Source organism: Camellia sinensis, chromosome 9 (genome assembly GCF_055761805.1).
Source record: "Camellia sinensis isolate YWXY chromosome 9, ASM5576180v1, whole genome shotgun sequence".
Classification (NCBI taxonomy): domain Eukaryota; kingdom Viridiplantae; phylum Streptophyta; class Magnoliopsida; order Ericales; family Theaceae; genus Camellia; species Camellia sinensis.
Genome location: NC_138969.1, coordinates 18767380 through 18785930, shown reverse-complemented (window position 1 = coordinate 18785930; position 18551 = coordinate 18767380). Strand labels below are relative to the sequence as shown.

At 35.9% G+C, this 18551-nt stretch overlaps 1 pseudogene across 1 annotated transcript; it reads left to right on the top strand.

The window, feature by feature from the left end:
• Positions 1-10332: 10332 nt before the first annotated feature.
• LOC114299920 (berberine bridge enzyme-like 19 pseudogene) lies at positions 10333-12142 on the top strand (annotated as a pseudogene). Its single transcript, XR_014339426.1, has one exon. The product of XR_014339426.1 is annotated as a berberine bridge enzyme-like 19 pseudogene (transcript).
• Positions 12143-18551: the final 6409 nt, after the last annotated feature.

Genomic DNA, 18551 nt, shown 5'->3' with positions numbered 1-18551 from the left:
TCATTTCTGTTACGCAGGCCTTTGGTAATCACGGATTACTGGCTGGTTGCTGTCGCGACCCAAACCCGCCCCTATAGGTTTAGTACCGTAACAGGCCAATAATCCGAGATTACCGAAGGCCTGCTTAACAGTAAAACAGTACTACAGAGCACAGGGGCTGGTGGAAGCCAAAACAGTAATTAAAAGATGTCCAATGAGCTGTGACAGTCTGTATGCAAAAAGACTTCTCATACATGTTCACATTCAAACCATAACAATATGTATATACATCATATACAGATATTCTGGTTAGGGACCAAATCCCTACCATGACAGTACAGTACAGATACACATATCATTCAGTCTATATAGTGTTACAAAACCAAATACAAAAAAAAAAAAAAAGAAAAGACTAAAACACCCCAAAAAGCCCTAGCTTGAAGGACTTGGAACCTCGCAGTGAGGCACGGTGGTTGGCTTGACAAAAAGGGAGTTTAGCCCGACGCTCCTAGCAACGGTCTGGTGCCTGTACACCTACATATATATATGAGCAGTGAGCTAAAACCCAGTGAATAACATATGCATAAAGAGGTTAAGAATGAATGTTCTTTCAGTATTGAAAACAGTCATTTATCAGTATATCAGTCATTCAGTTTGTGGCTCATAATTCATGCCATAACAGTCATTAAGAAACTATAATAGTCATATGTGGTACATCCAATAGCAAAACAGTACAGTAGGTCTTAACAGACCGAACAGTCAGTTGATGGCCATCATATCAATAAACAGTAGTAGTTCCAAACATAGGAACCGACAGAGATCTCTGTGACAGTAGCAGTACCGTGCAGTAATACTAAATTGCTATGGATGCCACGAATACAGTTCACAAATTGGACAAACATTCATTCAGTAAGAAATATCATTTCAGAAAGCAGTACAGTTGTTCATTCAGAAAATATTCATGATTGAACATATCTTTACAACATTGTTACTCACAGAGTTCTGGTCTACAGATAAGCTAGAGCGTCCTCGGATGCCAACCGTACACAGTTACAGAACGAACACACACTAAGCTACACAGTTGGGAAACAATAACTTAATCCCTAATTTGCCTCGGTGTGGTTCTACATCAATATCCTTATTAAGATGCCTTAAACTAGGCCTAAGAATGCCTAGGATGGAATGAGGATGCAAAGATGCACTTTAAAACACTTTTCAAAATTTTCAGAAAACAGGGGTCTCGCTCGAGCGTGGCTTTCTACGCTCGAGCAGACATGCAGACAAAGGGGCTCCACTCGAGCGTGACTTCTCGAGCAGACTGTAAGCTATAGTAAAAAATACTAGATGCACAAAAATCACGCTCAACGGGCGCTCGATCCACGCTCAAGCGTGAGACACAAGTCCTCGCTCGAGTGTGAACTCTCTCGCTTGAGCGGACTGTGAACACATGCAAAGTACTGGATACATGCATTTCACGCTCGAGCGCCACTTTCCTCGCTCGAGCGGACGGCATGAACACAAGGCGTACACTCGAGCGTAGAGTTCCTCGCTCGAGCATGAGTCCAAAATCTAGAATTTCCAGATTTGAACCTCAAGCTCAAAAATAACTTTAAATGTATCAAATTCGATCCTTTTGGGCTAATTTTCTGGAAAACACTTGTAAACTCATAATATGACATGTTTCAAAGATCAATTTGAGAAATCAAAGCCCAAAGGTAGTTCAATTAAACACAAATTCATTTTAAACTTTAAGAACATGATCAAACATAACATGCATGTGTTCTAATGAGTTCAAAGCTTCTAATAAATGCTCCAATGAGCCAATTCCCTAAAAAAAAAGATGATTTCATGATCTAAAATCAAGATATGGACATGCATGTAACAAATTTCATGAAAACAACCTCAAAATGCTAGAACATGTACATGCATGCATTATTTAAGCTTCAATTCAACAATCTAAACCAAAACTTGACTTTAAGACTCTAACCTTCCAAGGACCATGCAAGAACTAACTTAACTCACAATTAAGAAGACAAATTCCATACCTAGGTTCCTCAATTACAAGAGTGAGAGCTTAATTATGCAATTAACCTTCAATTTCTTCAAGTCTCCAAGTCAAGTTTGATGAATTCAAGCCTATCCTCCTACTCTCTCTCTCTCAATCGGTTTGTCTCTCAAAATGGCTGAGCAAGAGGTATGTCTAAGTGTATTCAAGCCTCAAGGTGTTGGAGAAAGTGGCCCACTAAGCATGGCAATTTGGTGAATAAGTCCAACTCTTGTAAATTAGCATTATTTAATCTAATTTAAACATACCAAATCACATTTCAATTAAATATACCATAAAATTACATAAATTCTAGTCAACACATAACACTAATCATTTTCAGATTCGGCCGCCGGTAAGGCCTTCAATTTGTAGTTTAAAACATAAAACATGAATAGATAATTTAGCAGTCAAACAGATAGACATGCATTTAAACTAATACACTCAATCAATCAGTCAGAATTTCAGTCAATCAGTCACTTAACATGCTTAATCCTAGATTAGCACTAAACAGTGGTGAGGGTTGTCACAGTTGCGATGCTTAAACCCATAGGGGCGGGTTTGGGTCGTGACAACAGATTACTTCATAAAATGGGTCGAAGCTTAGGCATTAACGCACATTCGAGATACTGATGTTAAGCGCTTTGTATGGAGAAATATCATAATACAATTCGGCATTCCAAGAGCACTTATCTCAGACAACGGCACCCAGTTTGATTGCGGCGTCTACCAAGAGCTATGCAACAAGTATGGTATCCGGCTTTATTTTTCCACACCGGCTTACCCCCAAAGCAATGGTCAAGCCGAAGCCTCTAACAAATCCATCTTGGACGGCATCAAGAAAAGGCTGGAGAAAGCTAAAGGCAAATGGGTCGAAGAATTGCCGAGTGTATTGTGGGCTCATCGAACTATGCCGAGGCGATCCACTGGAGAAACGCCGTTTGCTTTGTGCTTTGGAACCCAGGCGATCATACCCCTGGAGATCAGCCACCCAACCCTGAAATCGTGAGTTTTTGATATGGGCCGAAACGACATGATGCTGGTTTTGGATTTGATTCTGATCGAGAAACGAAGAGACCGTGCCCTTGCGTCCATGACACGATACCAGCAACAACTCTTTAAGTCGTACAATCAACATGTCCAGCTGCGCCGCTACACACCAGGAGAGTTGGTCCTGAAGAAAGTACTTCCAGCTACCAAGAAACCGGCTGATGGAAAATTGGGTCCTAACTGGGACGGCCCCTATCAGGTTGATTCGATCGCGAGAGTAGGGGCATATCGGCTCAAAGACATGTCCGGAAGGAGTCTATCACGGCCTTGGAATTCAACGCACTTGCGAAAATTTTATCATTAAACCCAACATGTGGGGAATGATACTAGTTTTGAATGGTTCACCATGTACACAGTCCGCTTTTGTAATGCAAAGATTCCTGTTTACATACTGTAAAATCCAGTTGCAAAGTGTTTCGATAAAGCCTCTAGATTCGGAGCGCCCTTCGTGGATATCATGATTGGCCAAATAAAGTCTCCAGATTCGGAGCCCCATCGGCGCATGACGCCATTGGGCCGATAAAGCCTCCGGATTCAGAGCGCCCTTCGTGGATATCACGATTGGCCAAGATTTAAGTCTCCAGATTCGGAGCCTCATCCGTACATGGCACTTTTGGGCCGATTAAGACTCCGAATTCAGAGCGTCCTTCGTGGATATCTCGACTGGCCAAAATAGTCTCCCAAATTCGGAGCCCCGTCTACGCATGGTGCCTTTGGACCGATTAGTCCTCCAGATTCAGAACGTCGTTTAGGCATAACACTTATGGGCCGAATAATACTCCAGATTCGAAGCGCCCTTCGCGACGAAGGTTAAAGTGGAATGCTCCGTTAAGTTGCGCCGGCAAAAACCATTTACACATCGAAGCATATAGACATTCAAAATGAAGTGCTTATTTAACTTGGGCCGGAGCAACAGCATAAACAAATTAAGACATTCGAAATAAGATGCCTAATTAAGCATGTAAAAATTCAAAATGAACCACAAACATTTAAAATAAAACATTTTATTCAATTAGACAGTAATTACATAATCTTGCACGCAATCTGCGTTCGAACATTACAATATTTATTTTTATACGGCGTCTCCTTCGTCATCACTCTTCTCGACTTCGAAGGCGGAAAATGGAAAATGATCGCGTTGGTATAGCGGCAACGCCGAATCAACGCCTGCTGCTCGGAGAGCCTCCGCGGCTTGAAATGCCTTGATCCAACCATGCTAAAATCCACGATTTTCACATCGACAAACTTCCTCGGCGAGCTTTTCCCTGGTCTTCTCTATCCCAACCTTTCGGTCATCGTGAAAGCCTTTTTCATAACCCATAGTCCTCACATTTTTTACGGCAAACATGCTTGTCATATCTCGGTCGGCAATCGCGTGACTTAACTGCCGTTGGGTCACTCTCTCCTCCATGATCGGGTTAGACTGACCTGCCGCATGCGCCTCGGTGGTTTGAGCCTTCCTAAGCTCCCTAAGCTCACGCTCGGCCTTCTCCGCGCGAGCCTCCAAACTTCAAATTCGTTCGTCTTTCTTCTCTATCTCTCGTCACACGGCACGCAGGCGCATGCCGACTTCATAAGCGGTATACAGCCCTTTCACCGCCCCATGGATGTCTTTTCGAAATACTTCGAAATCCTGTCGACCAACCATCGACTGCTGGACTTCCGGTGGAAAGATCTGTCGAGCGAACTCGACTGCTACACCTAGGTCGTTGACGATAGAATCCGCCTCCGTCATTGGTTTATTCCCCACGAAAACTACAAAACTCAACGATCGCGGTGTCTCGTCAGGTTCGTTTCTCGGTCGCGGTCGCGGGAAGCTTCCCCGTTGTTGTTTTTCTTTTCGGGGTGATCTGTTTCGACGACTTGGGGGCTGACGTTTTTCCCGTTCCCTGGACGTCCTCCCTCCCGTGCGCGTAGGCTCACTGCCGCGATTCATTGTAGTGTCTAGCTCAGCCAATGTTCGTCCCTCTCCTCTGCTATTGAAAAACAGTCTATTTGACATTTGCACTTGTCTAAAGCTAGTTCAGATTAAGTCTGAATGCGATAAGTGGAACCACTAGCGCGAAGAACTCACCCCATTTATTCCTAATGTATGCAGCGCACCCGAGGCGACTTCATTAATGCTAAACTCCAAAAGCCCGATGCCGATCAGATTACTCCATGAATTAACAGCATTCGGCTTCGGAGCTCATGCACTGGCTGGGGTAAAGGCATATTTATTAATCTGATCGGCCAAATACCTAAGCCTGACGCCGTTCGATTCATGCCACAGCCACTCCATGAACTAACAGCATTCGGCTTTAGAGCTCATGCACTGGCTGGGGCAAGTGCAGATTTATTAATCTGATCGGCCAAATACCTAAGCTTGACGCCGATCGATTCATGCCACAGCCACTCCATGAACTAACAGTATTCGGCTTTGGAGCTCATGCACTGGCTGGGACAAGGGTAGATTTATTAATCTGATCGGCCAAATACCTAAGCCTGACGCCGATCGATTCACGCCACAGCCACTCCATGAACAATATTCGGCTTAGGCAAGGGTAAAATTAGTAAACTGCCTAGCTATCTAATCGGCAAGTATACGCGAATGTTTTATCCAAAGTACAAAGGAAATTAAGCAAAAACTGTACAAAGGAAATTTAATAGCAAAGTACATTCATCAATAGCAAAAAACAATATCATTCATCAATAGCAAAGTACAAAGAAAATTTTCATTAGTGAATTGGGCACAAACTGTAGCCATTTTACATGTGAAAACTACTAAATAAAAAGCTACAAGTTTGCAGGCAAATGCGTAGCAAAAACTTAAAAACTACAGCCATACAGAAAAACTACTAAACAAAAAGCTGTAGCATTACATTCAAAATCTTTAAACAAAAATAACTACTGTCGCCCTAATCAATCCTCGGAGTCAGACTTCAACGGCTCAACATCCACTTTCTCGTATGGAATCGGCATAGCCAATGTCACATTAGCAGTAGCAAGGGTTTTGAGCCAGCCGTGTTTGAATCCCTGATTCTCGAATTTGGGGACTTCTTCCACATAATTGGCAAGGGCAGCTCCTTGCCCAGCCTCATACGCCTTCGAAGCCTCAAAATCGGCTACTTCCTTCGTCTTCTTTGATTCTGCCAAGTCTGCCTCAAGTTTGGCGATCGCCTCTTGCGCTAACTTCAGCGCAGCTTCGCTCACATTCGCCTTCTGCTCGGCAGCCAATCTGAGCTGGTTTGCATTTCTGGCCCTCTCCATCTCAGCCTCGGCCCTTACAGCTTCCATTTTTGCCCTCGCCACTTCGAACTCGGCCCGACTCCTTTGGCCATCAACTTCAGATTGTAAACGGCCAATTCGTTCGATGAAGTCGTGCTGGCGACGACTTATCTCAGCAATCCTTCCGATCGTCTGCAAAACAGGAGATTAAAACCAAAATATATGCATAAAAGGGAAATATATGCATAAAAGGTAAACCAAGATATTTACTAGAAGAGTCGATTGAGCGGCTAACGCTATTGCCAAAAGGTCTGGTTCCGAGTGAAAAGTCGCCTTGTCAAACGACAATGAAACTGATGAAGCCATACTCAGCGCCACGGCTGGATCTTTCATAGCCAACGCGTCAGAGGAGATCGACATATTTTTTATCTTTGGTTGAACCACAAAAGGAATAACTGTATCCGACTCCTCTAGACGCGGCTGTTTGTCGGCAGGGTCTTCTCCAGAGCCGGCCTCAAACTCGGCAGGACATTTCTCCGCCCTTCGTTCTTCCTGGCTTGCCAGCACGATCGGCTCCGACTCGGCATCTCGTGTCTGAACTGTCTCCTCAATCACAGGCAGGGGAGGCTCAACATCGGTGACGGGTGGCACTTCGGATCGAATGGCCTCTGCTCTTCGCCGCGCGGCCATTCATTCGGCATTGGCCTTTTTGGCGAGTTGTGTGAGCGACAACTCGGCCATATCTTTAGGGTACGCGCCGAGAAGGTCTTCTAATCCAATAAAAACGTCGTCGTAAACTTTTTCTCTCCCCAAGGTGGACGGAGGGTTGGCTGAACTGAGGTTGGCTTCCTCAAAGGCTACCCTTAAAGCCTCGTCTACTTCGGCCTTGGACTGGCCTGATTCTTCAGCGACCTCAACTTCCGCACTCTCCGAATTGGATCCTTCGAAACCCATTTGGTGAAAGTTTTTGAATTTGGTTAAAATAGCCGTAAGAAACTCTTCACCCTTCGGAATCGGGATGTTTTCTGCTGCCGAGAAAGTCGTGTACGTCGGCTCGTATCGAAGAAGAATATGGGCTGCTCTCCCTTGTTTCTGAAGGCTTGGACAGCCAAAGTATTTCAACGCGACTTTGATCTCTGAAAGAACGCCGTCATCGGTCGAGGTCGAGACTTTCTTCAAATCGTTCCCTGCACAAACCGAACCATGAGATCTCAAAAATGAAGCTCTATAAATAAAATAAAATAAAATAAATAAATAAATAACTAAATAAATAATAAACGCAAAAAACTATACGGCCACCTGGTTCGCCCCTCCGTCTAGGAATAGGATCAAGGCGATCCTCGCCTTCACCGAATTCCCAGTTACCTTGGACAACGACCATAACATCGTCAACTCGCTTGCTAGAGCTGAAAAGCATAGTCACTAGTTGATGGTCGATGTCCTTGGCCCTAAGGAAATAGCGTCCATGCCGACCAGAAGACTTGGCTAAGGCATAACAATGCCGAATAGCAGGAATGTCGAGGTTGATCCTAAGGCGACGGTTTAGCTCTATTATCCCCATTACGATTCTAAAAAGTTGACATTGGGTTGGGATGGGACTAGACCCCAATGGCGAAGGACAGCCCTAACGAATGGATGAAGCGGGAAACAGATTCCGCCCTCTGCAATTGATAGGAGAGGAAAGACGATTGTGCTTTCATCACCCCTCTCCATATCGAGAGTGCCGTCTGTCACAAGCGACAGACGAACATCATCAGGGATAGAAAAATGGCGTCGAAAGCCAGAGATTCGATCCGCGGAGAGAAGGTCTTTCAGATGCTTTGCCATTACGATCAGCCTATAGGAATGTAATAAACTAAAGGCAAACTAGGAAAAGGGACTCAAAGCAAAGAGGAAGCAGAGAGGGAGAAAACTTACAAGAGACGGAGAGGACAATGAAGGATGGAAGTTGCAGAGGTGAGTCGGAAGGCAATCCAAAAACTCTTAAACGTGCAAAATGTGTGTTCGAAAAGACGACAAGATTTTAAATCACAATAAATGGAAGCGTACGAAGAGGTGGGAAGTTGAAATGGTAACTGAGAGGCGTGTGCTCTGACATCTGCATCGAAATGAGGTTAACTGCCGAATTTCGGCTCTGACTTTTCGAGTTCGAAACCAAGCACTCCAGCTAACTGTCGTTAGTGAAGTGCTTGGGGGGCAATTGTGGGAGCCGAATATTAGGAGACGTAAATAGGTTGAATAATTGGACCAGGAGAGTCGAATTATGTATATCACATTCGGCCCTATTCGGCCAAATAGCCGGCGGAGTAAGAGGCCGAGTGGAAAGCGATTTGCAGTTAAAAAAGCCGAATAGTCAGTTATACGGTGAATCGAAAGTGGGCCCAACCCCGAGGCCCAAGAAAGAAAAGATATAAATAGAAGAACATCAGCTAGAAAGAGGTATGTGAGAACCATTATGCTTAACTTAAAATACAAGTAATCCAGAGTGTAGAGACTGACTTGCCCGCCAGAGTGCTAATTCTGGCACCCCCGACCGGAGTGTTTATTCTTTTTCAGGTGATTAGCTGAGGATCACGAGCGCTCTCCAAGATCATAAGAGTATTTCTAAACCACTTCCCCATAATGCAAAAAATAAAAAATAGAAAACAAAAAAATTGGAATTCTTTTTAGTCTTTAGTGAACTTTTTTTTTTCAAATTTATTTATAAACATTATTACATTATAGATGCATCTAGATTAGATGTAGCTAAAAACATAAAAACAAATTTAACTAAAAAAGGAAAAAAAAATTACTAAAGACGAAAAAAAATGAAAATATACTGACTCAAACACTTGTATTGTCAATTCTGAAATGAAAAATTTACTATCATTTTTTTTCGTCTTTAGTGAACTTTTTCTCTTTTTAGTTAAATTTATTTTTATTTTTTTAGCTGCATTTAATCTAGACGCATCTATAATGTAATAATGTCTATGAATAAATTTGAAAAAAAAAAAGGTTTACTAAAGACTAAAAAACAATTCCAATTTTTTTTGTTTTTTATTTTTTATTTTTTGCATATTAGTGAATTTTTTAAATCACATATTGAGCTGATGTGTTAGTGATGTAACAAATTCTGTTGCTTTTTTGAATGGAAGTTAGTTTAGGAGTAAAGTGGGAATGATTGCAAACATGAAGGCTAAAGTGAAAAGGATTCGAAACACGAAAAGTCAAAGTAGGAAAAATCAAACTTAAAATACCAAAGTGAGAAGGATTGCAAACATAAAGGACCAAAGTAGGAATAATTGTAAATATAAAGAGGCAAAGAGAAAATAAAATTTAAAAAGCCCAAAATAAGAAATAAGTAAAACTTTAAGGGACAAAGAGTAATTTACTCAATTAAATTTGTATATCATTTTCGTAAAGGGAAACACTAACATACTGATTTTAGAGCAAATGATGTGTATTTTCCTATTTTATAAACTTAAAAATAGAAAACAATTGAATCCATACGTTTTGAATTCCAACCAAAACACGAGTAAAATTTCAACATAATTATGTCATCATTGACCCATAATGTTACCATCCACTCTTAATATAACCATAAGGAAATTATTCAATACTCTTAAAATATGTTTAAATGGTATTTTAATATTTTATTTAATTGAGAGATTTAAAAAAAAAAATTAGAAATTTTTTTTTTTTGTATAAAATTAGATAAAATATAAGTATATTTTATACATATTTTACCTTTTGTTTTCTTTTTTTTTTCAAATCATTTTTTAAATTTTCTAACTAAACACAGCATAAATGATCAGTTATTGATTTAAATGGTAGAACTCATCACTTTTATATTGGACTTTTAAAAAATAAAATGTTAAATATAAATTAAATAATATTACATGTACTAATTAATGTATTAACTAATATATCAATTGATAATATTACAAAATTCAATTTATTAATGAAATAAAAGCAATACTGCTAGAGTATTGAATAATTACTCGAAAAGTAAACCTCACGCCAAACCATAAAATGTTTATATATATGGTTTGCACATAACCAACAATAGTACTCTCAAATCTTTCCCATACCCAGAACAAAACAAAAAAGCAAACAATGGAGGAAACTTCACCATCACCTTTTTTTCTTCTTCTTCTTCTTCTTCTTCTACTTCCTCTATCAATGGCAGCGTCAGACTATGACACTTTTGTTCAATGTCTCTCAAACCAATCAATCCCACAAAACCAAATCTCCACCATAGTCTATGCTCAAAACAACCCATCATTCACCACCATCCTCCAATCCTACATTCGAAATCGCCGCTTCGCCACCGCCGCCACCCCAAAACCACTCATCATCATCACCCCCCTCTACGAAACCCATGTTCAGGCCGCCGTTCTCTGCTCCAAACTCACCGGAAAACAGCTCAAAATCCGCAGTGGCGGCCACGACTACGACGGCCTCTCCTACGTCTCCGCCGCCGGCGTCCCCTTCATCATCCTTGACACGTTCAACCTCCGCTCCATCTCTCTCGACACCACCACCAACACCGCCTGGGTCCAATCCGGAGCCACCCTTGGCGAACTCTACTTCAAAATCGCATCGATCAGCAAAACCCACGGTTTCCCCGCCGGAGCTTGCTCCACCGTCGCCGTCGGCGGCCACCTCGGCTGCGGCGGCTACGGCAACATGTTGCGAAAGTACGGGTTATCGGTCGATAACGTGCTCGATGCTCGAATTGTCGATGTTAATGGCCGGGTTTTGGATCGGAAAGCAATGGGTGAGGACTTGTTTTGGGCGGTGGCTGGTGGCGGCGCCGCCAGCTTTGCGGTGGTGCTGTCCTATAAAATTAGGCTTGTTCCAGTGCCCGAAACTGTAACGGTTTTCCGGGTTGAGAAGACATTGGAACAGAATGCGACAGACATTGTTTATCGATGGCAATTCGTGGCGAACAATACTGATAATGATTTATTTGTTAGGCTTCTTATACAACCAATTGTTAACAAACAAACCGGTAAGAAAACAATTAGAACATCCTTCATTTCATTGTTTCTTGGTGATTCAAATAGACTCATGACGGTGATGAACAGAGACTTTCCTGAATTGGGTTTGCAAAAACAGGATTGTATGGAAATGAGTTGGATTCAATCTGTGCTTTACTGGGCAAATTTCGACCCAAACAACTCCACAAATGTGTTGCTAGATAGAACCTATGCGGCTACATTTTCGAAAAGAAAATCAGATTATCTCCAAACTCCGATTTCCAAAGTCGGGTTGGAATCGATTTGGAACAAGATGATGGAATTGGGAAAAACTGGATTTGTGTTCAACCCATATGGAGGGAGAATGGGTGAAATCCCGGCGGCCGCGACACCGTTCCCTCACCGGGCCGGGAACATATTCAAAATCCAGTACTCATTGAATTGGGATGAGGAAGGTGTTGCGGCGGAGAACCAAAATTTGAATCAAGTTAGAGAGCTATACAGTTTCATGACTCCATTTGTGTCAAAGTTCCCTAGAGAATCATTTCTGTGCTACAGAGATGTTGATATTGGAATCACACAGAATGGGAAGGATAGTTACAGTGAAGGTAAGGTGTTTGGGGAGAAGTATTTTAAGGGTAATTTTGATAGGTTGGTGAAAGTGAAGACCATGGTTGATCCACAGAATTTCTTCAGAAATGAACAGAGCATCCCTCCATTTTCATCTAAGAAGTGATCATGAGAGGAATGTAGAGATGGCGAGAGAGATTGGCGTGTCTCAGTTTTAGTTTCATGCTAATTGCTTTGATTATACCAATCAGTAAAAGTTTTATTCATTGTTGTGCTACCTAAATGCATGGCAATAATTTAACATTTATAAATGAAAGATTTAAAATTTAAATGAGAGGTCTTCACAAGGGTGCAAGTTGTATGTGAATGAGAATATAAGCATTTCCCTAAACTAAAATGAATTTAAAGATACACCTTTGATTGCTTTATGAAGTCCTAATCTATATTAGATATTAAGAAAAATGAGATTTTTTAATAAGAGGAGTTGTGAAACTCTAAACTTTCGTACTTCTTTTTAGAATTCTTATTTTTTAAATAATTAAAAAAACGTCAATAGGTTTACTTTTATTGAATTATTAAAAAATCTTATTATGTCTTGATTTACACATTTCAAAAAGAAACTTAATTAATCCATTTATAAATTTAAATTTAAATTTAGAAATTTGAAAATGAAAGTTAACTAATCAGTTTTAAAATTTCTTAAAAAATATTCTAGCTCTTATTGAATCATTTAAAAAAAAAAATCATATTATATCTTAATTTACAAAATTCAAATGAAAGTTAATTAATTAATTTATAAATTTAAATTTAGAAATTTGAAAAGGAAAATTAACTAATCAGTTTTTAAAAAAAAATTAAAAAAATCTCAGAGTTTATTGAATCATTTAAAAAAAAATTGTTATGTCTTGATTTACACATTTCAAAAAGAAATTTAATTAATCTATTCAAAAAATTTAAATTTAGAAATTTGAAAATTATCAGTTTTTTAAATTTAGATTTTTGTACCACTAAAATATATGAATCAATTCACATCTTCCATAGTTTATTTCTCTTAATGTTTAATTTTTTAAATATTTAAAAAAATCTTTTATTAACTAACTTTTATTCCCTTATAATGTGATTGATGATCCCTTTTAAGAATTTACTTATCCCATCAAATATTATATAGGTTTTTTTTAGACAGTGTGTATATCAATACAATAAAGAATCTAAACTTCCTTTCAAACATTGATGATGTAGCTGGTTCATGGTTTTGGGTAGATATTTTGAAAGAAAAAATAAAAAGGTCTTTGAAATTAGGTAAAATGTTTTTACATTTTATTCACATTTCACCTATCTTTTTCTTTTTTCATTCCAATTTTCAACTCAAATCCATGAATCAAACATTAACATAAAGTTTGGTTCATATTTTCCATACTGAAATTTTGAATTAATATTACTTTTTAAAATTGTGTTTTACAAACCCTTATTACACATGTCTTTCCATATAATAATGATTGAAATTTATTTTAGTTACTATATCAAAAATTAATTATAAAGTCAATGAAAATATATAGGTCTTAAAATTTTGAAGTAAAAATTTTATGTCGGAATTTGTTAAAACGTAATTTTCTTAATATTTACAATTTTTTTTTTATTGATTGATAAAGATTTTTTTTATTTTATTTTTTATTTTTATGATATTGAAGTATTAGAATATGATGTATTATATCTTAAGCCAATAATCATTGGAAAAAAATCGATTTGAAATAAATTTTCTAGACTCATTTTTAATATTTAATTCAATATTGGAACCTCCAAAATAACTCATACCAGTCACAAATTGATAAATACAATTTTTAATGATTATGTGAAGGTCGCATTAGCATACATATAAATGAAATGTATTTATATTTTATTGTAAATATAATCTTGTAATTTATTCTTTAATTTTTACTAATTAAATTATAACATGCAATTTTTTATTAAGAATTTAGAACACACAATTAAATTAATGACATAATAATAAAAATCTTCTCTTATATGTAACTCTAATAAAAATAAATAAAATTTAATTGATTATAAACTATTTTTACTACTTAATTTAAATAAAATTTATATTATTATTTTAATTTAAAAACTAATTTTTGATTATTTATTTACGCACAACTAATACGCTAGTAGTAAGGTTGTATATAAATATTCACTTTAAAGGCCCAATACTTCAGCTTAAAAAGCCCACCGCTTTTGGCCCAAAGTCTTTGCCTTCCAAAAAGCCCAATCAAGGTACAACCCACCACCTTATGGAAATTCCAGTAACTTGATGACTATCAGCTGGCCATGGCCCAAAAATTCATTTATTTCAAGGCTTGACAAATAAACAAGTTAAAGGCCCACAATTTATTTTATTTTTTTTAGAGTTAATTACAATTTATCTCCTGTAGTTTGATCCAAAAACATATTACCTCATTCTAATTTAGAAATATATACTTAACTCCTTTGAAATTTGGAGTGAAATGTAAAAACTAATCTGTTAACCATATTTGTAAAATATCTATATTACCTTAATTTTTTACTCAAATTTTCTTTTATATGCCATTACAACTTCAAAACCAGAATTTTCACTTTCTTTCCTTCTTTTTTTCTTTCCTTCTCTTGTCCTTTCTGGTTTCTTCACCTGCTACCTCATGGCCAACACCTTTTTCAAGCTAAAAGAATCAATTCAAAAAGAATTTTTCTCAAGTAGACACCCATTGATTTTTTTTTTTTTTCTTTTTCTTGAAATAGAACTTAGAGAAAATCTTGTCCATCGTCCAAAACCCAAAACAAAAATTCAAGCCATATTGTATATCATAATCAAAAAAAAATTTCAAATTAAAACCATAGACGCATACATATACTCTTAAATATATATATATATATATATATATAATAATTGAAACAATCCACTCATTATTTCTTTGGCTACATCACCAGCCATTTATGTTCTTTCCCTATCTCTATTTCTTTTTCTTCTTATTGTTATGTTTTTCCTTTTTTTTTCATGAAAGTAGCCATGGCTGTCCCCCAACCAAACCAAGCAGAAAGACCACACATGCCCATATATATGAATTGGGATCCTCCCCTTCATTTTGGTCCTTCATTCCCTCCTTGTAAGGCCTTCGGGCCCACTTTGAGGCCCAATTTTGATAATCCGAACCGTTCATATTTTTAGATTTATTTAGTATATCATACCTGTAAAAAATCAAGTTGATCGGATATCAGAAAGTATGTGTTCGAAAAACTATTTATTAAAAAATAGTTTGTAGTCCCAAGTGCGTCTCTTCTGCAACCATACTGAAAATTAAAGAAAAATGAGAGGGAAGAGATAATGGGTAGTGACAAGAAAAAATAGAAGGGAAGGGTGGAGTGGGTTGACTGATGCTGTACAGCATTAACAGGCGGTAAAAAATAGAATAATATTAGGGATTATAAAAAAATATCATAAAATATTTTATGAAAAAATTTTATTCTTTAATCAGTATATGGTGTTTTCTTATATGTGTAATCTAACGATAAAAAATCTTTCATGATCATTTTCATAATACGTGGCATTACTCTAAGAAAATAAATTAAAAATTAAAAATGTCGGTTATCAATCTAATTTGGGCCCAATATTTGCCACACTCGTTTAAGTGAACACGTGCGGTTGTTAACTTGGACAGAATCCGTTACTTTACACTTTATTTCAAACAACAAGGAGATTAACGACTCGTTTAGTAATTTTTTAATTTTTTAATTAGAAGGTGGTATAAAAAAAATTAATTAATGTGTTTGGTTTGAGTTTTTTAGATTAAGTTTTTTGAAAATTAAGTTTTTTGATTTTCGAATTTTTTTGTTTTTAGTGAATATTTTTACATTTTAAACATTTTTTTTTACTTTTTTAGATGCACCTTACTTAGATGTATCTAAAAAGTAAAAAATTTGTGAAAAAATATTTTAAAAAATTAATAAATACATAAAAATACAAAAAATGTACATAATTTTCTTTTTTTTTGTACTTTTAGTATTTAGTGAATTTTTAAAAAATTTTTTCACAATTTTTTTACTTTTTAGGTATAATTATGTTAGTCATGTCTAAAAAGTAAAAAAAATTACTTAAAATATTAAAAAAATTCAGTAAAATAAAAAAACACGGAAAATAAGAAAGTAGAATTTTTGGAAAAATAGAACCAAATATAGTGGTGGAATAATTTTTTAGCTTTTTACGAAAAGATGTGCAAAAAGTAAAGAGAAAATAGAATCTTTGACTTTTTGATATGAATTGTTGACTTTTTAATTTTTTTAGTGATTTTTTAACTTTTTAGCTAAAAAAACCACTTGCCAACCGAGGCCTAAGGGTATATTTTTAACTATGAGGTGATATTGTGTTTTTCGACCAAATTACAAGGAGGTAAAATATAATTATTTATTTATTTATTTATTTTTCCAATCAATAGAGGTAAATTATTAATTATAAATGTAAGAAGCATCATATCTAATTAGAAAATGAAAATATCTATTTATATATTATATAAGAAAAATGGTGCTTTTAGTGATGAATCTTGTGAGAGTTTCAATATCTCATAGTAATTTTCTTAATTTTCTTAATCTTAAATAATTAAGAAAATCTCCATTGGCTAGCTTTTATTTGATAATCCCACATCGGAAAAAAAGGAAAAAAAATGAGTTGTTTTATTCATATAAAGAGAATCTTATACTCCCAGCCCGTTTAGTGAGGAGCCTTGTGAGAGTTTCAATATCTCATACTAATTTTCTTGATTTTATTAATTTTAAACAATTAAGAAAATCTTCATTGGTTAAGTTTTATTTGATAATTCCATATCGGGAAAAGAAGGAAAAAAAAATTATTTTACTCATATAAAATGAATCTTATACTCCCATCCCATTTAATATTGTAGTGTTGTGCATGTTTCAATTCAATATAGTTTAAATTTTAAAAATTTTAATTAATTAATTAATTATGACCTAGCCGATTAGGCTAAATCATTCTTGATTTGATTGATTTGTTGGTTTAACCGCGATTTTAGCAATTTTATCAAAATATATTGATTAGATTTGTTTGGTTCGAAATAAACTTAAAGAATGAAAGACTGAATCTTATGCTGTCATTTATATAAGTAAAATTAGATTTTTAGTGAGAAGCCTTATATATCTCATACTCATTTTTTTTCTTAATATTAAACAATTAAGAAAATCCACGTTGGCTAGCTTTTATTTAACTTTTATTTTACAATCTCACATAGTTTTGATTTTAAAAATAATTTTGTATGAGATTTTGAAACTTTCATAATATTTAACTTTAAAATAATTACAATCTCAGATTGAGAAAAGAAAGAAAAAGTGAATTGTTTCACTTATATAAAGTGTTACAATCCTACGTCGAGAAAAGAAATAACAAGTGAGCTGTTTCATTTATATAAAATGAATCTTATAAAGGGAGTTTTAAGGGAGAAGCTTTCTAAAAGCTCCAAACCCTCATTTTAAAATTATTGAATTTTCTTAATTTTAAACAATTAAGAAAATTTTCATTGGTTAGATTTTATTTACCCTTTATTTAACAATCCCAAATCGAAAAAAAAAGAAAAAAAAAACGAGGAGAAAGTGAATTGTTTCATTTACATAAAGTGAATCTTATGTTCCAATTTATATAAATTATTGAAATTTCTTAATTTTAAACAATTAAGAAAATCTCCATTGGTTAGCTTCCATTTAATTTTCATTCAACAATCCTACATCGGAAAAACAAGGAAAAAGTGAATATAAATTATTGAAATTTCTTAATTTTAAACAATTAAGAAAATCTCCATAGGTTAGCTTCCATTTAACTTTTATTTTACAATCCCACATTGGGAAAAGAAGGAAAAAGTGAATTGTTTCACTTATATAAAGTGAATCTTATGCGTCCATTTATATAAGCCAAAGAATATTTTTAGTGGGAAACCTTATAATCAATACCATTTTTTTCTCTTAATTTTAAACAATTAAGAAAATCACTATTAATTAGCTTCCATTTAACTTTTATTTTATAATCCTACATAGACTTTTATTTTAATTATCAATATCTATAAAATATCATCACCTGGTCTCATCCAACACATCAACCCCCTACTATCAACAATTACCTCTAGTCACTGACAACAACCTTCGACCTTCAGCAACTACCTCTAACCTTCAGTAACTCTGGCCACCATTTTTTATTACTAGCAATTACCTCTAACTTCATGCAACTTTCGTTAATATTTTTCTGACCATTTTTCAACCAAAAAAAAGGCTCATCTCCACCACATTACTACTGCTACCACCTCCTTAGTTCTAATAGTAACAAGAGAGAGAGAGAGAGAGAGTAAAGTTTTACTAGAAAATAGTTTACATTAATCTTCACCATTATAGATCAATATAAAATCAACAAAAGAATTAAAGATACATTCAGTGATAATTTTCACTAAATGTATTAGTGATAAATTTATCACTAAGTGATTTGTAAAAAATTACAGACGCCAATTCACTCCTTTACATTCACACTTACAGTCACTTACTCACAAGACACTCGCATCCTACATACATATACAAAACCAAAGATTGATAAATTTATCATTGAAGAATAAATTAGCAGCAGATCTGATTTAAAAATAAAGACACAGAGAAAATGAGGAGGGGTAAGATCTAAAAAAACCACTGTTGCTTGGAGTCATTTAGAATCGATTTTACCATTGAAACAA